At 46.1% G+C, this 27,984-nt stretch overlaps 1 long non-coding RNA gene across 1 annotated transcript; it reads right to left on the bottom strand.

The window, feature by feature from the left end:
- Positions 1 to 782: 782 nt before the first annotated feature.
- On the bottom strand, positions 783 to 20,576 carry LOC116984215. Its single transcript, XR_004414924.1, has 3 exons — positions 20,565 to 20,576; positions 20,471 to 20,474; positions 783 to 819 (listed from the first exon to the last, which is right to left on the bottom strand). It is a non-coding gene; the product is annotated as an uncharacterized LOC116984215 (long non-coding RNA).
- Between the last annotated feature and the right edge of the window lie 7,408 nt (positions 20,577 to 27,984).

Raw genomic sequence — 27,984 nt, forward strand, 5'->3', positions numbered from 1 at the left:
AGAACATACGAACTTCCGACAGACAGCATCAGTAGTCAGGATCGAACCCGGTTCTTTGGCGCTGTGAGGCAGCAACTCTACCACTGTGCCACCATTCTAACAAAAAATATTATCAAGGAACTGTAGATGCTGGAATCTTGAGCAAAAACTAAAGTACTAGAGTAACTCAGCAGGCCAGGCAGCATCTGTGGCGGAAATGGATAGACGATGTTTCAGGTTGGGACCTTTCTTTAGATCATTATTAATAATAACCATTATTAGTTTCACTTATTCCTTTCGTGACCTTTCCCTCCACTCCCTGTCAGCGTCCACCAATATTCTTTCCTCTGGCTTCACATTTCTAACCTCTTCTAATCTAACTCACACCTTTTGGGCCCCCCCCCCCCCCTTAAATTGCCAGAGTTTCTCCCTCCCTCTCCTCTCTTCTGGCTTTCTCCCTCCTCCCCCTCCTCTCTTCTGGCTTTCTCCCCCCCAAATCAGTCTAAAGAATCGTGACCCGAAACGTCGCCCATCCCTGTTCCCCAGAGATGCTGCCTGACCCGTACAAGCTCCAGCACTTTGTGTCTTTTCTCCGTGAAGTAAAGGGCCTGTCCCACTCGGGCGTCTTTTGCGCGTAATTTGCGCGACATCATTTACACGTCACGATGCACGATGCGAGCGTTGTGCCGCGCATGTGACGCACGCATAGTGTGCGTATTACGCACGCATGGTGCGTGGTGACGTAGGCAGGGTCGCGCGCGGCGCCCCAGGATTTTGAGATGTACAAAACCTTCGCGTGGCGCGCAAACGACGCCCAATTGGGACAGCTCCTTAAGGACCCTTACATAACTCTGTCTAATGCATTCACCGTGTCTTGGTTGATTGCATTAAAAAGAACAAGATGTTGAAAAGAGGTGGGAGATTAAGATAATTTCAGTTAGACTATTGTCTGCGGAATTGTAAGAAGAATTAAACAAAGCCATCAATTAGCACTAATGACAAACGAGGATAGGCAATGTTAGCAGCTAATTGGTGGGAGATATCTTGTCAGTGTTGGTGTTGTCATCGAACCATGAACCCATTAAACAACTCTATGGAATGACAAGATAATTCTCTCATTATTGATCACCACTAATGTTCGTTTTTCACTTGCTGGGCAAGGTGCCTTTGTACAGAGTATTAACAGGGAGAGACAGGTGAAAGGGAATGGTGAGTGGTGGGGTGAAGGGAGGGGGCACACATTGAGGTGTATTGATTGTACAGTGCAAGGCAGTGTGGACAGGCCACAACCCAGATCGGTGAATCTTCCGGTTTGATCTGGCAGTGCACGGTTCAGTTTGGAGCGTGGAAATAGGCCCTTCGGCCCACTGAGTCCATGCTGACCATCAGTCACCCGTACACTAGTTCTATGTTATCCCACTTTCTCATCCACTCCCTGCACACCAGGGGTAATCCTACAGACGACCAATTAACCCACAAACTTTGGAGTGTGGGAGGAAACCGGAGGTTTTGTAGGTTAGCTTCAGTAACATCGTAAAACTTGTCCCTAGTGTGTAGGATTGTGTTAGTATATGGGATTGCTGTTCAGCACGGACTCAGTGGGCCGAAGGGCCTGTTTTTGTGCTGTATCGCAAAGTCTAAAAACAATTAAACACACTTGACTCTTCTCTCTTGACGACTTTGTCACTTACTCCACCCATCTACCGATCAACCATGCCCCCCCTCACTTATATCCACCTATCACTTCCCTGTTTTTGTCCTGCCCCCACCTCCCTTTTCCAGCTTTTCCCCCCCTTCTCCAGCAGTCTGAAGTAGGATCCTGACCTGAAATGTCATTTGTCAATTCCCTCCACAGATACTGCCTGACCCACTGAGTTCCTCCAGCACTTTGTGTTTTCCTCAAGTTTCCAGCATCTGCAGTTCCTTGTGTCTCTGGATACTTGACTGTGCTTTGCTTTGTAAGAAAGTAGTACAGAGTTATTGATGGCGGCTTCGTAATCCAGCCACTTCCCTTCAAAGAAACAGTCTCCAATATTAAAACATGCATAATTGAGACAAATGAGTTACGGATTTATTATTATTAATAAACAGTGATTTGATTTCTCTCGAGGAGATATTTAATTGTGAAGGTGTTACAAGACTATTTGTGCTTTACTCCTGGGTGGAAAGATGACGTGGGATGTTTTGCTTGTTGGAGCGGCATAGAATAAAGTCCGACCATATTGCAAACATTCAAAATGGAATTCACATCCAACGTCTCTGACAGATCACTTCAGTGGTGGGGAGGTCAGTACCCGTGATGGACAGGGCAGTGTCCAGCACTCTCTGTAACCTCCTTTGTTCCTGGACGTTCGAGATGCCGAGCCAGGCCGTGATGCAACCAGTCAATATGCTTCATCCCCTGCACCTGCAGAAGTTCAAAAGAGTATTAGTCGACATACCAAATCTCCTCAGTCCGATACCCAAAAGGAGAATGGGGGACGCAAGGAACTGCAGATACTGGAATCTTGAGCAAAACACAAAGTGCTGGAGGAACAGGTTGTAACGGATTTTGGTTATAGCGGGTCGAATCTGTTGTAGACCAAGTTTGTTGTTTCACGGAATGACCTCGAGGTGGATGGAGCGAATCTTAGATTAGTTTAGTTTTACAGATACAGGTACTGTACATTGATGTCACCTTGTTTAATATCCTGTCCTTACTATTGTACTAATAAAAGTGTTTTGGAGAATTACACATTGGAATAGTGTTTTGTGAACCATTTTAACAGTTTGGTTTAGAGATTCAGCGTGGAAACACCGAGCTCACGCCAACCAACAATCACCCGTTCATTAGTTCTATGTTATCCCAGCTTCCTAACCTACACACTCGGGGCAATTTACTGGACAGAAGCCAATTATCCTACAAACCTGCACGTCTTTGGGGTGTGGGAGGAAAACTGGATCACCTGGAAAAAACCCACGCAGTCACAGGGATAACGTGCAAACTCCGTACAGACAGCACCCGAGGTCAGGATCGAACTTGGGTCTATGGCACTGTAAGATAGTAACTGTACCACAGTGCCACTGTGCTGTTCCAAGGTGTGTATTTTGTGTCATTTACTGTTTATTGTGTCGTGTTAGTTTACTGGCTGTTTTTCCAATATTACTGTATTGCATATATGAACCCCCTTATTCGGTTATAGCAGACAATCCGCAAAAACGGACACCATAACCCACCCCCATGTGGTCCGTTATAGCGAGGGTTTACTATTCGATTTTTTTCTCTCCACTTGCGTCCCGAAATGACAGAGGCATCAGGCAGCAGACGTTTCCAATGGCCTCAGGGATAAGGCATCTGCAGGCTATTGTGAGCAGCTGTTTAAGTCGACACTTGTCATCCAAATTATAGTGTCTGCTGTAGTGTATAAAATGAGCAGCGTTAATGGAAGCAGACAAAGACTGTGCGGCTGAAAGATTAGGACTGTCACTGAACGAATGGGAGAGATTAGCTATTCTGTTCACCTTATGACAGCAGAGAACATCGTTTACATGGTGGAATATACTTCACGGAGCTCTCAAAGGCACCACGCTGATGTTCCCACTTTATGCACCTTGGTTTGGATTTATTAAACCCTAACTTTATTGTTTAGTGGAGGAGAAAAAGCAATCATCTGTCACAGGGGTTACTATATTCCCTTTGTAACATTCCAATTATTTAGTTTAGAGATAGTATACAGCGTGGAAACAGGCCCTTCGGCCCACCAGGCCCTAGCCAACCATTGATCACGCATTCACGCTAGTTCTATGTTATCCCACATTCGCATCCAAACCTTACACACCAGGGGCAGTTTAGAGAGGGCCAATTAACTTACAATTCTGTGCGTCTTTGGGATGTGGGAGGAAACCGGAGCAGCCAGAGGAAACCAACGTGGCCACAGGGAGAACGTGCAAACTGCACACACAGGCTGCACCCGAGGTCAGGATTGAACCCGGGTCTCTTGCGCTGTGAGGCAGCAACTCTACCACTGCGCCACCTTTCTGCTTCTCCTGATTTTACCTGGAAATAATCACTTGGGCGACCTAGTCCGTGAGTTAAAAAGAGTGTCTTCGACCTTCAAGCTGGAAAGCCTCGAGCTGGATCGACCGTCCGCTTTGAAACTGCGAGCTGGATCGACCGACCGCACACACACGCACACACACACACACACACACACACACACACACACACACACACACACACACACACACACACACACACACACACACACACATCGCAAAGGCGGGGGCCAGGGAAAGCGGGGAATCGCTGTCTGAAATTCACACCCACAATGAAGAGGAAGGTAAAACGGCTGCATAGTAGCGGTAAGTCCTTTAGAGAGCGCGGAAGGGGGGGGGAGGGGGAGAGAAGGTGGGAGAGGGGGAGAGAAGGGGTGGAGAAGGGGGGGGGGAGAAGGAGTGGAGACACTTTAAAGAAGTAAATAATAAAGTTTAGCGGGCGTTTTACCAACCGGTAGGTTTTCCTTGGTCCTGAAAACAAGCCAATCAAAATGCCCGGTCAGCGAAGGAGATTGCCTACGGCTGCCCTCGACTGCCTGTAACTACATAGCGACCCCACTCCACTGCACTACGAGTTCAAAAGAACCATGCCGACCAAATTTTACTTGCGGAAAATTTTTCAACATGCTGAAAAATTTTCCGCGACCTAGCTGAGGCCACGAGTATTCGGGAACTTCCCTCGAGCATGAAGGAGAGTTCCAGCGACCTCATAGGACCTTCTAGAACCAGGTGTCGACCATGCTGCGAGTTTGAAGGTCGAAGACACTCTTCTAAACTCGCAGATTAGGTCGCCCAAGTGGGACAGCGGCAGAGACCTGGGTTCGATCCTGACTACAGGTGCGGTGTGTGTGGACTTTGCACGTTCTCCCTAAGACCACGTGGGTTTTCACCGGGAGCTCCGGTTTCCTCCCACACTCCAAGATGTGCGGGTGTGTAGATTAGCATTGAAAATTGTCCTTAATGTGTAGGATACAACTAGTATATGGGCGATCGCTGGTCAGCGCGGACCCAGTGGGCTGAAGGGCCTGTTTCCATGCTATATCATAATGTATATCTCTAAGTTAAACTAAACTAAACATCCGAGTTCAGTGAATTTTTATTGTGGGCAAAATAATTGTAAACTAGAAGCTTATTTGAATGTCCTTAATGCCCTAAAAATTATTACCAAAGGTTAATTTCATCCAGGACTGCAGATATTGAGGAAACCAAAGGCATTTTAACAGACTTACAAAGGACTCAAATGATTCAGTGATTTGGAATTAAACAATCACCATCAGTAACATCATTGCGGGAGATCCAAATTAACAGCTACATCAGGCATCCTCAGGATAGATTGTGCACTGAATATATTTGTCAAAAGAGTGTGTGTGTGTGTGTGTGTGTGTGTGTGTGTGTGTGTGTGTGTGTGTGTGTGTGTGTGTGTGTGTGTGTGTGTGTGTGTGTGTGTGTGTGTGTGTGTGTGTGTGTGTGTGTGTGTGTGTGTGGCACATTAGTAATCAGCCATATCTCTGCATGCAATGATGCTGTTCTGCCTTTGATACATCTCCATCAGCAGAGATCCCTGTACCTTGCTACATCTCAGTCATCAGGTGCAGGGGATTAGTTTAATTTGGCATCATGTTTGGCACCAACGTTGTGGGCGAAACCAGTGCTGCTTTACTGGTCTTGGTTCTGTGCTGTAAATTGATGCGTGTGTGTGAGTATGTTTACGGCGTGTGTGTGTGCGCGCATGCGTGTTTCTATGCGTGCGTGTATTATAGAATCTGGGGAGGAGTTTATGGGAATAGAGGGAGAATAAAATAGAATTAGTGTAAATGAATGGTTGATGACCAGTATGGACTCAGTGGGCCGAAGAGCCTGTTTCCATACTGTGTGACTGTGACTGGGATAGGTCTTTAAATGGCCCAAACGGCCTCCTCCTGCGCTGTCAATGTTCATGAGTCTGGTGGGGGAGGTATTCCTGATAAGAAAGGTAATTTGCACCTTCTCTATCTTGGGCAAGGTTTACAATCCATTCGGTGTCTGCCCAAATTCAGAAAGGGAAAATTAACCTGCCACTGCCGATGGAATAAGTAGATGTTTTCTAACTTGAAATGTCAAACATGGCTGGTGCCCAGCTCTTTGAATGTAAGTCATAGCAACGCAAGTGAAATTCCAATGGGTTTTTAACAAAGGAAAAAAATCAGCAGAAGTACATGAAAAATTCTACCAACCATCAGCCAGCGTCATCAGAGACCTACACCACCCTGGCCACGCTCTCAATTCACTCCTGCCGTCAGAGACAAGGTACAGGAGCCTGAAAACTGTAACGACTGCATTCAGGAGCAGCTTTTTCCCTACAACCATCAGGCTATTTAACACTACAATCTCCGAATAAGCTCCAAACTACATAGACTTGGGGCATTGCTTTTGTCTTTTTATTGTTTGTTTGTTTGTATTTACAGTATGTGTGTATATGCATGTAGGTATGTACGTGTGTATATCTATATATATATATATGTGTGTATGTGTGTGTGTACGTACATTTATATACATACACACACATATATATTTACACACAAGTGCATACACACACACACATATGCACACACACACACACACACACACACACACACACACACACACACACACACACACACACACACACACACACACACACACACAGATATATATATATATCATCTCTGGAGAAAAGGAATATTTAATGTTTCGAGTCAAGTCCCTTCTTCAGATTCCATTTCGGGTTGAGATATATACACACATTTATACTGAACATTTTTTCTACTATTATATTTTTTACATAATACTATGTTTACATATTCTGTGTGCTGCTGCAAGTAAGAATTTAATTGTTCTGTCCGAGACATATGACAATAAAACACTCTCGACTCTTGACTGCTGAAACCTACACAGAGTATCAGTGGGTTGCATCACGCTGCTCCTGACACGATGTGCCTTGGGATTCGTATCACACTGTTAACCATGTCACTCTAGTTGACACTAAACAGGGTTTGTTAGCGATCTTGTGACATTCTGCAAGAAAGTGACAATTGACAAAGACATCTCCTCTCCCCTTCTTCACAGCCCGATTCCAACGCAGAAAGTACAGATCGGGGATACAACTCACCCTTCGATAGACACAAAGTGTTTAGTTTAGTTTAGAAATCCAGCGCAGAAACAGGCCCTTCGGCCCAGTGAGTTCGTGCCGAGCAGCGATTCATCCTTTACACTAGCACTATCCAACACACCAGGAACAATTTATAATTTTACCAAAGCCAATTAACCTGAAAGTCTGTACGTCTGTGGAGTGTAGAGGGAAACCTGAGCACCCAGAGAAAACCCACGCGATCACAGGGAGAACGTGCAAACTCCGTACAAACAGCACCCGTAGTCAGGATTGAATCTGGGTCTCTGGCGCTGTCAGGCTATAGTGACAGATTTTCATATTGTTCAAGAAATCCTTCCTTTAGTCACTTTGATTGAAGACAGGGGTTCAAGAGATAATCGAAACGCACTCACGATCTCTCCCCGAGACATTCAATGCTGTCGAAAGATAAATCTTCCAAACAGTCTCTTCATTAATAGTTTCTTTATTGTAGCAGTAAAAATATGTAAGATATTCATCCAAACTTCTTCTTGTGTAAGTACATTTTGATCTTACTCGTGGTCAAACTCATGCATGGCTGAAAGCTGTGACCTCTCCCCCATGCTTCTTCAAACTAAACTAAAACTACTAGGGAGTTAGTGCCAGAATCCCAGCCGCAAACACGCCTCAGACTACGTATAAAACCCACCCAAATAATTACAGGCAGATAAAATTTAAAGGTAACTGGTTATAGTTATAACATATACTGAGTTAAGTGGCTATTACAAAGCAGCAACTCTGGTGTTGCACCACTGTGCCACCCCGAATGCTGGAGTTACTCAGCGGGTCAGACGGCATCCATGAGAAAAAGGATGGGTGACACTCCCAACCTGACCCGAAACGTCACCCATCCCTCTTCTCCAGAGATGCTGCCTGACCCGCTGAGTTACTCCAGCACTTTGTTTCTATAACGTACCCTTGATTATATTTTTCCTTTGCGATTATGTTTTGAAGTTCTAACGTAGGATCTAGGAGCCCTGGCCTCCTACTTCCCAGGTCTCTCTCACCCGCATTTTCCCCAAGGAAATTTGACCTTTGATCCTGGTGAAAGGTCATCAGCTTGAAACGTTACCCCGTTTACCTCTCCAGGGAAGCTGCCTAACCTGCTGAGTATTGCCTGCATTTCCTGTTATTTCAGGTGTCAGCAATCGTCAGGTTTTGTGTTGCTTTCACAAGTTCATAAGTTACAGGAGCAGAATTAGGCCATTCCTGCCCATCGAGTCTGCTCCGCCATTCGATCACGGTGGGGGATTCATGCCAAATTTATACATACATGTTCCAACAGAACTGGATTTTGTGAAGTGGCATTTACGGAGCCCACGTTAGCACAGTGCACACTGGGCATCAGCTACAGAGGACATGTTTCTATCCTTTTATTTCTGCACAGTCTGCTATGTCACACATTGAGCGAAGATGAAATATCAATAAGGAGCTTGGTTCTAATTTGACTGAACAGGAAACACGTGTATCCGTCAGGGAGATTGATCTGGTCTTGTGATTAAGTGTCGGGCTTGTCACCATTGGAGACAGGAAACTGCGGACAGCTCTTGTGATGAGCAACTCCCAGATGAGGGAGCTCAGTGTAAATGGACTGGAGAGAGCTGGCGTTTGCCCAGCGCAGCATAATCAGCCTGACTTTAGAGCCCTTTAGACTTTAGAGATACAGCGTGTAAGATACACTAGCGCTATCCCACACACTAAGGACAATTTACAATTTTACCGAAGCCAATTAACGTGCAAACCTGCACGTCTTTGGAGTGTGGGAGGAAACCGGAGCACCCGGAATAAACCCACACACTCACAGGGAGAACGTACCAACTCCGTACAGACAGCACCCGAGGTCATGATCGAACCCGGGTTTCTGGTGCCCGTAAGGCAGCAACTCTACCACTGCGTCATATGTCTTGATAGATACAAAATGTTGGAGTAACTCAGCGGGTCAGCAAACATCTCTGGTGAAAAGGAATAGGTGATGTTACGGATCGAGACCCTTCTTCAGACTGAGAGGGTAACGCAAGGTATGAAAAGGTACAGAAATAATCAGAGCCAGCACCGATGACCAAGGAAAAGTCATCCCATTCCTTGTGAGAAGGCCACTTCTACCCAATTTGCTTTCACGTGGGACTTACACATCCCAGTAAACTTGAACCCATCGTCCATGACCCCACTGACGAGCACCAGGCCACCATATCTAGCACCATCACCGACTTCATCAATTCCCACGCCCTGCCCGACCAAGCTTCCAACCTCATCGTTCCCCAGCCCCACACGGCCCGTTTTTACCTTCTCCCCAAAATCCACAAACCCGGCTCTCCCGGCAGACCCATTGTCTCTGCTTGTTCGTGCCCCACCGAACTCATCTCCACATACCTTGACTCCATACTATCCCCCTTGGTCAAATCCCTTCCCACCTATGTTCTAGACACCTCAGACACTCTCCGCCGCCTCCGCGCATTCCACTCTCTAGGCCCTCACCCCCTCATCTTCACCATGGATGTCCAGTCACTCTACACCTCCATCCCCCACCAGGATGGCCTCAAAGCCCTCTGGTTCTTCCTCGACCAGAGGAGCAACCTATACCCAGCCACTGACACTCTCCTCCGCCTAGCGGAGTTGGTCCTCACCCTCAACAACTTTATGTTTGACTCCTCCCATTTCCTCCAAACACAAGGTGTAGCTATGGGCACACGCATGGGCCCCAGCTACGCCTGCCTCTTTGTCGGGTACCTTGAACAATCCTTGTTCAATACGTACCAGAGCCCCATCCCCGACCTCTACCTCCGTTACATTGACGACTGCTTTGGGGCCACCTCCTGCACCCACACACAACTGACTGACTTCATCCACTTCACCACCAACTTCCATCCGGCACTCCAATACACCTGGACCATTTACGACACTTCCCTACCATTCCTTGACCTCACCATCTCCATCGCAGCGGACAGACTTCTGACCGACATACACTACAAACCAACTGACTCACATGGCTATCTGGACTACACGTCTTCCCACCCTGCCCCCTGTAAAGACTCCATCCCCTACTCCCAATTCCTCCGCCTACGCCGCATCTGTTCCCAGGATGAGACGTTCCACACCAGGGCATCGGAAATGTCCTCGTTCTTCAGGGAACGGGGATTCCCCTCCGCCACCATAGATGAGGCTCGCACCAGGATCTCATCCATACCCCGCAACACTGCTCTCTCTCCCCATCCCCGCACTCGCAACAAGGGCAGAGTCCCCCTAGTCCTCACCTTTCACCCCACCAGCGGCAAATACAACACATAATCCTCCGCCATTTCCGCCACCTCCAACGTGACCCCACCACTCGCCACATCTTCCCATCTCCCCTATGTCTGCCTTCCGCAAAGACCGCTCCCTCCGCAACTCCCTTGTCAATTCTTCCCTTCCCTCCCGTACCACCCCCTCCCCGGGCACTTTCTGTTGCAACCGCAAGAAATGCAACACCTGTCCCTTCACCTCCCCCCTCGACTCCATTCAAGGACCCAAGCAGTCGTTCCAGGTGCTACAAAGGTTCACCTGTATCTCCTCCAACCTCATCTACTGCATCCGCTGCTCTAGATGTCAGCTGATTTACACCGGGGAGACTAAGCGGAGGTTGGGCGATCGTTTTTGCCGAACACCTCCGCTCAGTCCGCAATAACCTACCTGAACTCCCGGTGGCTCAGCACTTCAACTCCCCCTCCCATTCCCAATCCGACCTCTCTGTCCTGGGTCTCCTCCATTGCCAGAGTGAGCAACACCGGAAATTGGGGGAACAGCACCTCATATTCCGCCTGGGTTGCTTGCGTCTGGATGGCATGAACGTTGAATTCTCCCAGTTTTGCTAGCCCTTGCTGTCTCCTCCCCTTCCTTAACCCACGAGCTGTCTCCTCCCATCCCCCCGCCCTTGGGCTCCTCCTCCTCCCTTTTTCCTTCCTTCTCCCCCCCACCCCCCATCAGTCTGAAGAAGGGTTTCGGCCCGAAACGTCGCCTATTTCCTTCGCTCCATAGATGCTGCTGCACCCGCTGAATTTCTCCAGCTTTTTTGTGTACCTTCGATCTTCCAGCATCTGCAGTTACTTCTTGAACACCAGTAAACTTGAAGCTTAGATGACGATGCTGCTATTTTATTGCCACATGTACCTAGGTACCGTGAAATTCTTTGTTTTTGCATACAAAAGAGACGCCATAATAGCACAGACAAAGTTACAAGAAGTACTCATCCCTTTTTCATCCCACCCCCCCCCCCCCGTACCCCCACTCCGGGGCCCCCTGTGTTCTCGGTCATGCAGCCCGTCCACCTCGGCCCGACCACTGGTACTCCGACCTCAGCCCGTCCTCCAAGGACTTTGACCGCTGTCACTACAACCGCTGGCATTCCAACCTCAGCCAGATCCCAGGGACAGCCTCCTCGCTCCGTGCCCGCTCCCTATACTGAGCGTACCGTGGCTTCTGAGAAGATCTCGGCTGGATTGCGGCCAACAACAAAATTCACAAAGCTAAAATGAGTTCCTTGCAGGTGAGAGGTCAACCCTGGTATTATTTACCTTTTAGAGTCAGAGAGACCCGGTGGAAATGTGGCCGGATGAAAAATGGCCACGTGTGATCTATGCAAAAATAATTTCACTGTGCAATGCACACGTGACAATAAAGAAGCATTGAGCCATTACACATACAACACGGAAACAGGCCCTTGGGCCTAACCCGTCTATACTGCACAAGATGCCCCATCTGCACTTGTCTCACCTGCCCACATTTGCCCATATCCCCCCTGAACGCTTCCTATCCATGCACCTGGCCAATGTCTGTTGTTGCAGTGCCTGCCTCAACTACCTCCTCCAGCAGCTTCTTCCATACACCCACCGTGGAAAAATTGGCCCCCAGGTCCTTATTAAATCTTTCCTCCCTCATCTTAAACCTATGTCCTCGGGTTCTTGATTCCCCTACTGAACGTACATTCACCCTATCTATTCCTCTCATGAGAAAGTGAAGTGAACCCTTCTTGAACCCTCTTGAAGGTGTTCGTGCAGCGCTATTGAGGAGAAGTTTCTGCAAATTAGACACTATGTGCTGGAGTAACTCAGCAGGCCAGGCAGCATCCCTGGAGAACATGGATAGGTGACCTTCCAGGTTGGGGTCTGACTAAAGAAGGGACCCAACCCGAAACGTCGCCTATCCATGTTCCCTGGAGATTCTGCCTGACCCGCTGAGTTACTCCTGCACTTTGTGTCTTTTTTTGTGAACCAACTTCTGCAGTTCCTTGTTTCACTACCCTTTCTATCTAATTTCATCCGATTCCCAATCCTATTCCCCCCAATTCTCTCTCTCTGCCCTATCCATCCCAACTATTCCCGACCCTCTCGCACCATTTCCAGACCCCATTCCTACATTTCCCATGAATTCTCGAGTCGACCCTTTCCCATCACTTGCTGCTGCTTTTCCCACCAATTTCCTATCCCATTCCATCAAATCTACCAATTATTCCCACAAATTCCACAAATCCACATATGCTCCCCTCCCCTCTCACCAATTACCTGCCCTAATACCTATCCACAAGTGCTGATCAATAGCCCCACGCAGCACTGCCCCAAGACAGCAGATGTTGTGCTAAATAACGGCTCCTTTGACTCCTTACACTTGTACTTGATCTACTTAGATGTGCTTATGTAAAGTAATGCCTAACTGAAGAAGTATGAGGAAGGGTCCCAACCCAAAATATCACCTACCCATATTCTCCAGAGATGCTGCCTGACCCGCTGAGCTGCCTATCTTTGGTATAAACCAACATCTTTGTTTTTACTTTCTAGTCTTTAAATGTTCCCTTTTTTTCTTACAAATTCTCGGATATTTTATCTGCAGGAAGCACTCAAGGATAATTAGTTGCTGAAAGAATTCAGAATGAATTAAAACCCCACTGGAACCACTTTTTAACTCAACAAACCATCTTGAGTAAAATTATTTTGGGGTATTCCATCTTTTCTCGAACAAATCTTTTAAGCAAGTAGTCTGATGTGTAAAAGATTTAACATGAAGTAATAAGAATCAAGAGTCAGGAGTTTTTACTGCCATTAGTTTAGTTTAGTCATTTGAATGGAATCAGAAACAGTGACATTCTTACTTGCTACAACTTTACAGACACATTGAATTGATTAACACAGCAAATAAAATATAATAAAGAATGAATGTGCAATAAATGATCAGTTATACTAGATAACCAGACCATAATAGTATGCAGTCTATGGTAGGTACAAGCAACTGCAGATGTTGGTTTACAAAGAAAGAAAGAAACTGTTGGAGTCAGGCAGCATCTCTGGAGAATGTTGTAATGTGCTGGAATAACGTGGCATGTGCTGGAATAGGTACAAAGATAGGATGACATGGAGTTACAGATCACACAGCACGAATACAGGCCCTTCAGCCCAACTTGTCCGTGCTGACCAAGATGCCCCATTTAAGCCAGTCTCATTTGCTCACGTTTGGCCCATATCCCTTTAACCCAGGGTATCGATCCAAAACGTTACCTGCCCATGTTCCCCAGAGATGCTGCCAGACCCGCTGAGTTACTCCAGCACTTTATGTCTCTCTAAACCTTTCCCATCCATGTACCTGTCCATGTGTCTTTAAATGCTATTATAATATCGGCTTCAACTCACTCCTTTGGCAGCTGGTTCCATGTACCCTCCACCCTCTGCGTGAAAAGGTTACCCCTCAGGTTCATATTAAATCTTGTCCCTCGCACCTTAAACATGTGTCCTCTTGTCTTTGATTCCAATATCCTGGGTGAAAGACATACCTAGTCAGTGTTTTTTGAAACACACAGGACTACTTTAGCACATACTTTCAGGGTAATTAGAATTTCCAAAACGTACAATGGGGAATGATTGCAGCTGCTCTTATGCCCGTAATTGTCTTTGCACGATTAAATCTCACTTATAATTAGTCACTGATCTGGTGAATTGCTTCTATCTGCAGATTAATACTTGCACAAAACAGCTCAGGAAATCTGCCAACGATTCTCGATCTGGTCTTCAGTTCCATTTCCCTTGAGTGGACCTATCCTTTTCTCAAAATCAATTCAACAACTTCCCCATCACCTTGGAAGCCATTATTTCTCAAAATAGTAAATTGAATGAAACTGCAATTGCTGGAAGTTTGAAATGGAAAGAAAAATCCTGGAAGGACATTATAGCTATTGAGGGAGTGCAGCGTAGGTTCACCAAGTTAATTCCCGGGATGGCGAGACTGACGTGTGATGAAAGAATGGATCGACTGGGCTTATATTGACTGGAGTTTAGAAGGATGGGAGGGAATCTTATAGAAAAATATAAAATTCTGAAGGGATTGGACAGGCTAGATGCAGGAAAAACGTTCCCGATGTTGGGGGGGGGAGTCCAGAACCAGGGGTCACAGTTTAAGAATAAGGGGTAGGCCATTTAGGCCTGAGATGAGGAAAAACGTTTTCACCCAGAGAGTTGTGAATCTGTGAAATTATCTGCCACAGAAGGCAGTGGAGGCCAATTCACTGGATGTTTTCAAGAGAGAGTTAGATATAGCTCTTAAGGCGAACGGAATCAAGTGTTATGAGGAGGAAGCAGAAAGGGGATACTATATAACCATATAACAATTACAGCACGGAAACAGGCCATCTCGGCCCTTCTAGTCCGTGCTGAACACTTACTCTCACCTAGTCCCATCTACCTGCACTCAGACCATAACCCTCCATCCCTTTCCCATCCATATACCTATCCAATTTATTTTTAAATGATAAAATCGAACCTGCCTCGACCACTTCCACTGGAAGCTCATTCCACACAGCTACCACTCTCTGAGTAAAGAAGTTCCCCCTCATGTTACCCCTAAACTTTTGCCCCTTAATTCTCAAATCTGATACTGATTTTGGATGATCAGCCATGATCATATTGAATGGCAGCGCTGCATGTTATTTCTATGTTTCTATGTTTCTAAATACTCAGCTGGTCAGGCAGCATCCATGGAGAGAGAGTCCCGGCGAGTGGAGCGTGGTGAAAGGATTCCCGGCGAGCCATGGCCGTATCCCATCGGCAGGCCGGGCTCGCTTGCCATGTAACCGGGAACCCGCCTGGAAAGGGAAGCAGCGGAGAGGAGGATGGAGGGAGACGGCGGTAGGTGGTGGATGCTGGGCAAGAGGTCCGGTAAGATGAATCGGGGGGTGTTATCTTCCGCCCTCAAGGTCGGCCGTGGGAGGTGCCCACCCCCGGGGAACAAGGGCTGAAGAGGGCCATACAAGGAGAGGGACGACGGTTCACAGGGGCCGACCAGAATGGCGGCACCGGCTGCAACGGGTCTCTGTGGCCAACTTCAGCCTGGACTGCAAAATGGCCAATCTTGTGTAGGGACCCAGTGGGCTGTTCCGTACATTCTGTACTGACCGAGAGATGGTGCTTATATACGGTGATAGTCTTGCTGATCTGTATTCAGAAAATGTATTTCACTCCAGCTTGGTACATGTGATAATAAAGAAACAATTGAACTGTTGTTAATGTTTCAGGTCGAAAAACTGATGGAAGTTGAAATACCACCTTGTTTCTCTCTCAATAGACAATAGGTGCAGGAGTAGGCCGTTCGCCCCTTCGAACCAGCCCGCCATTCAATGTGATCATGGCTGATCATCCACAATCAGTACCCCGTTCCTGCCTTCTCCCCATATCCCTTGACTCCGCTATCTTTAAGAGCTCTGTCTTGAAAGCATCCAGAGAGCCAGCTTCCACCACCCTCTGAGGCAGAGAATTCCACAGACTCACAACTATCTGTGTGAAAATGCTTTTCCTCATCTCCGTTCTAAATGGCCTACCCCTGGTATTCTTAAACTGTGGCCCCTAGTTCTGGACTCCGCCAACATCGGGAACATGTTTTGTGCTTCTAGAGTGTCCAAACCCTTGATAATCTTATACGTTTCAATAAGATCCCCTCTCTCATCTTTCTAAATTCCAGGGTATACAAGCCCAGCCGCTCCATTCTATCAACATATGACAGTCCCGCCATCCCGGGATTTAGCCGCAGTCTCCGGTAGGAAGTGGCTGATTCGGATGTCCAAGCCGTTGAGGTGGTCCTCCTGTTCTGACGTCGGAGTTCCAACATCCCGGCGAGAGGGCCTGAACATCGGGCCGCCCATAACGGCCACTGCGAGGGGTTGGGGCGCCCCCCCCCCCCCCGACCACGGGAGGACAACAGAGGAGGATGACTGAATTTTGGAGCCTTCCCTCACAGTGGGAAACTTTAATCCCGCTGTGTGGGGATGTCTGTGTTAAAGACTATCGTGTTCTGTGCTCTTTATTATTCGTATGGCTGTATGGCGACCACAAATTTCACTGTACTAATTGGTACGTGACAAATAAATGTATCATATCTTGTACCTAACCTGGTGAACGTATGCTACACTCCCTCAATAGCAAGAATGTCCCTCCTCAAATTGGGAGACCAAAACTGCACACAATACTCCAGGTGTGGTCTCACTAGGGCCCTGTACAACTGCAGAATAACCTCTTTGCTCGTATACTCAACTCCTCTTGTTATGAAGGCCAACATGCCATTTGCTTTCTTCGCTGCCTGCTGTACCTGCTTGCTTACTTTCATTAACTAATGTTTTCCTCTTCACATACCTAAAGAAGTTTTTACTATCCTCCTTTATATTCTTGGCTAGCTTACCTTCGTACCTCATCTTTGCTCCACATATTGCCTATTTAGTTATCTTCTGTTGCTCTTTAAAAGTTGCCCATTGCTCTGGTTTCCTGCTCATCTTTGCTATATTGTACTTCTTCTCTTTTATTTTTATACTGTCCCTGACTTTCCTTGTCAGCCACGGTCACCCCTTACTCCCCTTGGAATCTTTCTTCCTCTTTGGAATGAACTGATTCTGTATTGTTCCGATATATACCTGCCATTGTTGCTCCACTGTCATCCCTGCTAGGGTATCTTTCCAGTCAACTTTGGCCAGCTCCTCCCTCATGACTCCACAGTCCCCTTTGTTCAACTGTAATACTGACAACTTCCGATTCACCCTTCTCCCTCTCAAATTGTAGATTAAAACTTATCATATTATGGTCACTACCTCCTAATGGCTCCTCTACCTCGAGTTCCCTTATCAAATCTGGTTTATTACACAACACTAAATCCAAATCTCGAGTGTCAAGGGTGCTTAATTGTCAAATTTAGCCACAACAGAACGATTAAATTCTTACTTGCAGCAGCACAGCAGGTCTGCAAACATGGTACTCAATCGATAACATAACAAATCAAATTTAAAAATAAGCAAAATAAATAGAAAATAGAATATTTGTGCAAAACAATACAAAAGCCGGACGTCTAAAGTGCAACCAATTTAGTTCATAGTTCAAAGTTTAGTTGGTATTTGTAGTTTTAAATAGCCTGATGGTTTAGTTTAGAGAAATGGCATGGAACCAGGCCCTTCGGCCCACTGAGTCTATGTCAACCATCGATCACCTGTTCACGAGTTCTACGTTATTGCACTTTCAAATCCACTCCCTACACACTTGGGGCAAATTACAGAGGCCAAACAACCTACAAACCTGGCTTAATTACATTAAATTAAGTCCAATTAACCTGTTTGCAGGGTAGCAGCTGTTCCTGAACTGCAGGTCATGTTTACTGATTCTTATACCTTCTTCACGATGGCAGGACTGAAGTGAGAGGGTGATGTGGGTCCTTGTTGATGCTGGCTCTTATAGATCTTTTTGATGGTGGGATGAGTAACTGGGTAGTTAGTGTTCATGGATCCTGTGCTGTCTGCTAAGTGGTTTCAGCGTTTTCTATTTTAATTTGCCAATTCTGCAATTGATAGATCAGGTAAATGTATCGTATTTTCCTCAGAATCGAGAAGGGGAATCGAGAACCAGAGGACATAGGTTTAAGGTGAGAGGGGAAAGATTTAATAGGAACCTGAGCAACAACTTTTATTTACACTAAGTGTGGCGGGTGTATGGAATGAGCTGCTGTAAGAGGTAGATCCTATCACAATGTTTAAGAAACATTTAGACAAGAACATGGATAGGGTAGGTTTGGAGAGATAGGGCAGGTTTAAATGCAGGTAGGTATGACTAGTGTAGATGGGGCTTATTGGTCAAGTTGGGCCTGTTTCCATGCTGACTATGACTCTCAATGCATGAAACATATATGATTGTTAAGGGTTTGGACACGCTAGAGGCAGGAAACATGTTCCCGATGTTGGGGGAGTCCAGAACTAGGGGCCACAGTTTAAGAATAAGGAGTAAGCCATTTAGAACGGAGACGAGGAAACACTTTTTCTCATAGAGAGTTGTGAGTGTGGAATTCTCTGCCTCAGAGGGCGGTGGAGGCAGGTTCTCTGGATGCTTTCAAGAGAGAGCTAGATAGGGCTCTTAAAAATAGCGGAGTCAGGGGATATGGGGAGAAGGCAGGAATGGGGTGCTGATTGGGGATGATCAGCCATGATCACATTGAATGGCGGTGCTGGCTCGAAGAACCGAATGGCCTACTCCTGCACCTATTGTCTATTGACTGGCTGGGATTTTAATATCACATATTGAAGCACTAACTCTACATCTTCAGAGTGGCAATCATACATAAGGTGGGAGCTTCCCCCTTTGGAAAGGATCCAACGCAGAAATAGGTCCATGCCGACCAGCAATCCCCGTACACTAGCACTATCCTACACACTACAATTGTCAATTTACAATACAAATCTGCCAATCTCTGGAGTGTGGGAGGAAACCCATGCAATCACAGGGAGAACGCACAAACTCCGTACAGACAGCACCCGTAGTCAGGATCGAACCCGGGTCTCTGGTGCTGTGAGGCAGCAACTCTACCACTGTGCAGCCCTCTTGCAGATGGACTCAGTGGGCTGTTGTATATATTCTGTACTAACCGGGGGATTGTGCTTGTGTATGGAGATAGTCTTGCTGATCAACATGCATCATTGAATTAAATTATCATTGAATTAAAACAGTATTGAATTGATTCATTTAATATTTCACTGTACCTTGGTACACCTGATAATAAAGAAACCTTTGAACCATATCCTTCCAAAAAAATGGCACGACCCCTTTAAATGTTAAATCGCTTTACCTCTGAGCCTCACCCCTCCTCTAGTGGTGATTTATGGATGATGGGCCTCACCTGGGTTGTTCTCATCTCATTCCTCATCACAGAGATGCGTTAGTCTGCTCTCGGAGGGAGAGAAGATAGCCTGTCTCTCGCTCAACATGTTGCCCGGGGGCGGTGGGAGTCTGGCGTTGCTCATCGCCACCATTCTGGTACCGGACGTCCCAACAGGTAATGCAAACAAAGCGCTTCCAACGGTCAGGGACAAGTCTTGGAATTGGGACAAAGACAGTCACAAAATGCTGGAGTAACTCAACGGGTCTCTGGCAGCATCTCTGGAGAACATGGACTTCGGGTTGGGACCCTTCTTCATTCTCTCCCCCTGACCCGCTGAGTAACTCAAACATTGTGTGTCTAACTGGCATAAACCAGCATCTGCCGTTCTTTGTTTCTATTGCTTGAACTGAGACCTTGGTTTCCTCCCGAGAGTCGCTCACCTTCTACGAGGGTGTTGTCCGGGAGAGCGCGAAACCTCCCCCTTATCGCTCTCAGTCCCTGGGGTGGAGCAAATGATGTGCAAACTTGGCAAACGTGTAGATGCTCCTCTGATCTCCGCTTCATCCCAACCGTGGGCTTGAGACATGCGGCGTTCAAGCAAAGGTTGAAGATGGAGATTTCCTTCCCCGGTCAACTGGAGATTGCAGCTTAATTTCCAGAATGGGGCCATTGACCGGTTCAAACCTTTTTCCCCCGGGAGCCGAGGGTTCGATTCTTGATGCTGCCCTTGAGTATTAATTCCCTCTATCAACAGACTGGAAAGGAGTTTTAGATCGAAGCAAACAATTGCTTAATTTCACAGGAGGGAAGGGAAAAGTAGCAACCGATAAAGAAAGTTAATTTGCACCGAGAGGCGGCTAATTAATCAGATTTTGTGTTTTTTGTCATTAATAAAAAGCCTCCTCGGAGCTGCAGGTTTGAGCAGATAGGGCGAAGGCTCCCTCTGGTGGCGACGGACGCCACTACAGGAGCGCACCGTTAAGAGTTTCTGACCTGTCCCACTCGTAGAGTCATAAAGTCTTACAACGTGGAAACAGACCCTTCAGCCCAACTTGCCAACACCGACCAACATGTCTTATCTACACTAGTTCCACCTGCCTACTTTTGTCCCATACCCTAAACCTACCCTATCCATGATGTACCTGTCTAAATGTTTCTTGAATGTTGTGATAGTACCTGCCTCAACTATCTCTTCTGGCAGCTCCTTCCATAAACCTTTGCGTGGAAAATGTTACCCCTCAAGTTCCTATTAAATATTTCCCCCCCTCACATTAAACCTGTGTCTTCTGGTTCTCGATTCCACTACTCTGGGCAAGAGACTCCGATCTATTCCTCTTGTGATTTTATACACCTCAACAAGATCACCCCTCATCTTCCTGCGCTCCAAGGAACTGAGTCCTAGCCTGTCAAACCTCAGGCCCTTGTGTCTTGGCAATATCCTCGTAAATCTTGTCTGCACCCTTTGAGTCCAATTCCCAACCTTGATGGGTTAGTTATGTCTTGTGTATCTGGATGTTGGGTTTGGAGATCATGTATCTTCCTCTCCTCCTCATTTACATGGAGGCTGGTGGGGACCTGAAGCCTATTGCCAGGGGTAATGATGGAGGCAGATACAATAGCGGCATTTAAAAGGCTTTTAAATAGACACATGGCAGTGGAGCAATATGGATCATGACCAGGAAGATGAGATCGATTTAACTTGGCATCCTGTTTAGCACCAACTTTGGGGGTCGAAGGGCCTCACCTGTGCTGTACTGTTGTTTGTTGAAACAAAGAACTGCAAATGCTGGTTTATACCAAGGATAGACACAAAGTGTTGAAGTAAGTCAGTGGGTCAGGCAGCATCTCTGGAGAAAAAGGATGGGCGGTGTTTTGGGTCAGGGTCCTTCTGTAGATCCGAAACATTTTGACCTGCGTTTCTCAAACACTTTGTGTCTGTACTATTCGATGTCCTACATCAAATAAATAGTCAGCACTCTACCTGTGGACTGTTCAATGTTTTAAATCATTCTTGCATTATCTCCCTGATCAAACACTGCAAAATTCTTTCTGAGGGTAATATTTTTGTCTTGTTTTTGAAGGATCATCATCAGTAACCTGTGGTACTGTTTCACTGTGCTGGAATATTGCATCGAATGTCACTTTCACTGGGTAAGTCCATTTTTGGGCCCCATATCCGAGGATGGAGAGGGTCCAGAGGATGTTTACGAGAATTAACCCGGGGGATTACCGGGTTAACATATGATGAGTATTTGACGGCACTGGCCTGGACTCTGGAGTTTAGAAGGATGAGGGCAGGATCTCATTGAAACTTACCAAATAGTGAAAGGCCTGGATAGAGTGCATGTGGAGAGGATGTTTCCACTAGTGGGAGTGTCGAGGACCAGAGAGCACAGTCTCGGAATAAAAGTACGTACCTTTAGAAAGGAGATGAGAAGAAATGTATTTAGCCAGAGGATGGTGGAGCTGTGAAGACGGCTGTGGAGGCCAAGTCAATGGATATTTGTAAGGCAGAGATTGACAGATTCTTGATTAGCATGGGTGTCAGGGGCTATGGGGGAAAGGCAGGAAAATGGGGTTGATGGGGAAAGATAGATCAGCCATTGTTGAATGGCGGAGTAGATGCAAAAGGCTTAATTCTATACAGATATATATTTCATCCAGTAGTATAGCCTTTTGTTTAATTTTTCCACCACAAGTTTGAGTTGAAGGGGAGCTCTTTATCTGAAGGACGGCTTCTAATTCAAGGGGCTGGAAGGGTGTGGAATTTAGGAGGGTGAAAACAGGTCATTCAGCCCAGATGGACTAGCAACCAATAGTCACAGATTCAGCAGGTGAGACAGCATCCCTGGAGAACATGGATGGGTGGCGTTTCGGGTTGGGACCCTTCCCCAGACGCTTATAGTATTGTGGAGTTGGATATGCATCCATCATACAGACCATTAGGGTTGGTCAGCGGTAGAGTTCTTGCCTTACAGCGCCAGAGATCCGGTGCTATCTGTATGGAGTTTGTACGTTCTCCCTGTGACCGCGTGGGTTTTCTCCGGGTGCTCTGGTTTCCTCCCGCATTCCAAAAATGTGCAGGTTTGTATGTTAATTGGTTTCTGTAAATTGTCCCTAGCGTGTCAAATGAAACTAGTGTGCATGGGTGATTGCTGGTCGGCGCGGACATGGTGGGCTGAAGGGCCTGTTACCATGCTGTATCTCTAAAACTAAATCTTCATGTAGACGGTTTGACACCAACATCTTGGGGACAAATGTCTGGCCAGCAAACATTGGCCACATACTAAGAATCGGGTTTTTACACAAATTTTTTTTTGATTGTGCTTGAGAATTGGGTTCTATTGCTTCGTTTATATATTTTTAATGACGTTATTACTGTTTTTGGTAGGAAACTTTATTTAAACCACTACGATGTCCTTAAGGCTGGTGGGATAAGAAGATCAGGGTCCTGGTTGCTGGAACAGAGGGTGGAACACACCCTACACTTGATGTACCCGGCCCGGTCACTAACCTGGAGAATCTATACCATGTGTAGGTTGAGCTGCTTCTCACAGTGTGCCTCGCCCTATACCCTTCCACTTCTCGATTGCCTCAGTACCAATGTATATAATTAATGCTAGTCACTAGATGGTTCATAGTCGCTAGTTACTAGATAATTACTAGTTACTAGACACTTGATAATCACTAGTTACTAGGTAATTGCTACTTATGAATTGCTAAATAAGTACCAGTTACTGATGGATAGATAAGTACCAGTTACTACTTGCTAGGTAATTACTAGTCACAAAATTACTCTGCTTCTTCTTGCGTATGGCGTGCACAGCCTAAAGTTGGAGGACAATTTGTTCTATTTGATCTTATTTAATTGTGCACGCCAGGTTGATTGCATTTGTCGAAACAGGGCGGTCCATGTGAAGGTTGCAATCTCCCACCCCACAAAATTACTAATTACCAAATTACCAGTTAGCAATTGCTCATTGCTAAATGTTAGACAATTCCTAGTTACTAAATTACTAGTTACTAAAGAATTACTAGTTGCTAGTTGCTAAATGATTATTAGTTACTAAATTCTAATTAATAAATATTCATAATATATCTAATTAGTACTAATATTGCTTCCAGTACTAGTATATCCTCTCATTGAGTTTATCCATCACAAGCACCAGTTGAAGGGGAACGTTTAATTGAAGGGACTAGGAGGATGTTGAATTTGGGAGGGTTAAAACAGGCCATTCAGCCCAGATGGGCTAGCAAGCAATAGTCACAGATTCGAGGGAATTAGAGGCGGTACATTGTTGAACCCACAAGCCATGGAGGTCTGGAGATGACTGAGGCAGGAGTGTTTTTTTTTAAATCTTTAGTCTAATTCCAATTTTCAGACAACGAGCTGGAAATTGGAATTGGACTAGACAGCTCTTTAGCTAGTATGGAGCTGATGGGCCATATATGGTCATCTTAAAATGCTGTAATTTTCTGATCTTTGTGCTCCACTTTCCACCTTTTGTACTGTAAAATAAGCCAAAATGTAGTTGTTAAAATATGTCTTGGGTGTGTCAAACGTGCATTTTATTTAAAGCGTAAATAAATGTCATTTCTTCTTTTCCTGTGACAACATTGAGGTCCCCCTCGTTTGGAAGAATTGTCAAATGGAAACGTTACAAGAACTCGTGACTTGGTAAGTGGTGAGTCGTTTTGTGTCAGCTCCACACTTTTGTTAAACGCGGGACCAACTTGGAAACAGCAGCAATTTTTCTTTTACCCACCAGGGATTAGACACTGCACAAAGCCTCCTGTTCCAAAGCAAATCAAAACTGGGCTGTGAGGGAGAAGTCCTTTACCTTTCAAGGATAAATGTTTTGTTATTGACTGTAGGTGAGTCTTGCTTATTTTTTATTTTTTTGCAAAAGAGAGGTGGCACAGCGGTAGAGTTGCTGACTTACAATGTCCGGGTTCGATCCTGACAACGGGTGCTGTCTGTACGGAGTTTGTACGTTTTCCCTGTAACCCCGTGATCTGCGAGGGTTTTCTCCGGTTTCCTCCTACACTCCAAAGACATGCAGGTTTGTAGATTGACACTAAAAACTGGAGTAACTCAGCGGGACAGGCAGCATCTCTGGAGAGAAGGAATTTGTGGGTTAATTGGCTTTGGTAAAATTGTAAATTGTCCCCAGTGTGTAGGATAACGCTAGTGTATGGAGTGATTGCAGGTCGGCGCGGTCACGGTGGGACCAGTACAGACAGCACCCATAGTCAGGATCGAACCTGGATCTCTGGCGCTGCAAGGCAGCAACTCTGCCATTGTGCCGCCACTGTGTCACTAGGACTAGCTCAGATATGGCCTCATGGGCGCATTGGGCCGAAGGACCTGTTTTCTGTGCTGTAGAACGCTCATTGCTAACTTTTAAAATCTCTCTCAGTTTCTGTAGATGGCTTCCCTTTGAAGATGGATGCCACTCCCACTGTGCTGAGCTTGTCTCTGGACTTTGGGGTGTGTTTCCTGAAGGATCACCTCTGCACCCTTCAGTTGTCTGATGTGGAAGGCAACAAAATGCAACAGATGTTCGTCCAAGACTCAAAGCTTGAAATCACCGGTTTAACACCATGTAAATCCTATATTGTTTGCCTGAACATTATGGACCATGGTGTCTGTGCTAAAACAATAACAGGTAATGTATGTGTGCTTGATGGCATTTCCCCGTCTCCAGATATTAACAAATACTGTACCACATGTCCCACAAACCCTTTGTCGCATTCTTTTATCAACATTGACAGTAACGAATGCACCAGAGACCCGGTTTCCATCCTGACTACGGGTGCCGTCTGTATGGAGTTTGCACGTTCTCCCTGTGAATCCGTGGGTTTCCTCCCACATTCCAAAGACATGCAGGTATGTAGGTTATTGGCCTCTGTAAATTGTTCCTAGTGTGTATGATAGAACTCATTCGTGTAAGGGTAATCGTTTGTTGGCGTAGACTTGATGGGACGAAGGGCCTGTTTCCATGCTGATTCTCCAAAAGACTAACTGGAGAAGTCTTGAACGACAACTCAATAACTTAATTATCACCTTATTAACTCCTTCCATTAGAGTCACACAGCACAAAATCTGCTCCTTCAGCTCACTGAGTTCATGCTGATCTTCAAGCACCAATTTACACCAATCCCCATTTGTTCTCTCCATGGTCCCAGATCCACCTGCCCATTTGGAGCAATTTGCAGTGGCTAACTATCCTGCATGTCTTTTAGGATGTGGGAGGAAACCATATTTGGTGATTGCTGTTCGGCACGGAGTCGATGGGCGGAAAGGTCTGCCTTCATACTGTATCTGTAAATTAAAAAAAAAAAAAAAAAAATCTCCGTGCAGTTTAAGACAGTGATATTTTTATTCATCTAACGATGGTTCTCCAGTATTTTTAGGGATGGAAATGTACTGAAATCTTGCTGTAGCATCAATGTAGTTGGACGTTGGTACCTTGTGTTGATTTTTAAAGAATTATCTTTTGCCTAGATTCCTTGCCAGCAACCAACCTGGGCCTAGTGATGTCCAGTTCCAGTAGTCTCACCATTTATTGGGAGAAGCCATCTCTGGGGGACGTGCACTGGTTTCGGCTGGATGTCGCCTTGCTTGGACAGGCCGGAGAGGTGGCAGCGTCACAACTTCGGTCGTACAGCTTAACGCAGAGTGGGACTGCGTTCCTCATCCAGGGCCTGCCTGCTTGCAGGAAGGTCCACGTTTCTCTCGCGAGCGTGTGTGAAGGGGCCACAGTGACGGAGAGTGCAAGGGTGTCTTTGGTGGCCATCACAGGTGAGATGATCAGCAGCAAGCACATTCCACCCTTGAGAATAGATGGGCAACTCAAGTCTTTGATTGTCATATGTTCCCGAAACAGAACAATGGAAATCTTTCTTGCAGTAGCACCAGGGTTTAGTTTGGGTTTAGGTTTAGGTTTGGTTTATTGTCATGTATGCCGAGGTACAGTAAAAAGCTGTTTTTTGTTGTTGTTTTTTTTGCGTACTATCCAGTCAGCAGAAAAACTATATGTGATTTCAATCAAGCCGTCCACAGTGTACAGATACAGGATAAAGGGAATAATGTTTAGTGCAAGTTAAAGTTTGATGAAAGATAGTCCAAGAGTCTTCAATGAGGTAGATGGGAGGTCAGGAGGTAGATGGGGTGGTTCAGTTGCCTGATAACAGCTGGGAAGAAACTAATAAACAAAAACAGTTCAGTATATATTTTTTAAAACAAAACAACCGTGCAAAGATAAAACCAATGTTCAAAGTCGATGTAGTTTGGAGCTTATTTAGAGGTTGTAGTGTTTGATAACTGGATGGCTGTTGGGAAGAAGCTTTTCCTGAATCTAGATGTTACAGTTTTCTGGCTCCTATATCATTTTCCCAATGGCAGGAGTGAAACGAGAGTGTGGCCAGGGTGGTGTGGGTCTCTGATGATGCTGGCTGCCTTTTTGAGGCAGCAACACCTGTAGAACCCTTCGATGGTGGGGAGGTCAGTACCCATGATGGACTGGGCTGTTTTCACCACTTTTTGCCAGCTTCTTCGTTGCTGAGCGTTCGGGTTGCTGAACCAGGCGGTGATACAACCTGTCAATATGCCCTCTACTGTCCACCTGTAGAAGTTCACAAGAGTATTCATCATAAGGAGAAACTCAACAAAACTTCACCAGAATGCTGAAGTCTGAAGAAGGGTTTCGGCCCGAAACGTTGCCTATTTCCTTCACTCCATAGATGCTGCTGCACCCGCTGAGTTTCTCCAGCTTTTTGTGTACCTTCTATTTTCCAGCATCTGCAGTTCCTTCTTGAACACTTCACCAGAATGCTGCCTGAATTAGAGCGGTTCAGCTGCCGGGAGAGGTTGGACAGACTTGGGATTGTTTTCTCTGCGACATCGGAGGTTGACGAGAAAAATGATAGAAGTATATAAAATTATGAGAGGGGTAGATAGTCAGAGCCTTTTACCCAGGGTGAAAATGTCCAGCACGAGAAAGCACAGGTTGAAGGTGAAAGAGGGAAACTTTAACTGAGATGTGTGGAACAAAAGGTACAGAATGTGCGCACCACCAGACTTGGGAACAGCTCCTTCCCCTCTGTTATCAGGCTTTTGTACGGTTCTTCCATAAGCTAAGGTACCGTCTGCTTCACCTCCACCCCATTGTGGACATTGGACTTTGTCTTTGGAACTGACGAGCTATAATGTTGCGATCTATATTCTGCACTCTGTATCTTCCAACTCGAAGCTAGAACCACACGACATAGACAAGCTTGCACACACACACACATGCCCTTTTACGTTGATACTTGCTAAAGCTGTTTGATTCTATTCCCTCGACCACTGCTTTCAGCCATTCCCACGATTACACTTGTTTATAAATGAAGTGCCTTCTACTGTTCTCAGCCCCGGTGAAGTTTGTGAAGCTTGCCCAGACGGCTGCTGCTGCCGATGGATACAAGGTCTCTTGGTCAATCTGGGGTGATCCTTCGGAAGTCCTCTTCCAAGTCTACAGAAATGGAAGCCTGCCACTGACCCTGCAACAAGCAGAGTTTGCCTGCACAGGACTCGAACCCTGCACCCGAGAGACATTCACACTGGAGGCAGTGTGCAGGAATGGAGTCGTGGCTGACAGAGGGACAATCGCTGTGGTAACAGGTCTGTGCTTTTAATTGGAGTCATT

This window comes from Amblyraja radiata, chromosome 19, assembly GCF_010909765.2.
Source record: "Amblyraja radiata isolate CabotCenter1 chromosome 19, sAmbRad1.1.pri, whole genome shotgun sequence".
NCBI lineage: Eukaryota > Metazoa > Chordata > Chondrichthyes > Rajiformes > Rajidae > Amblyraja > Amblyraja radiata.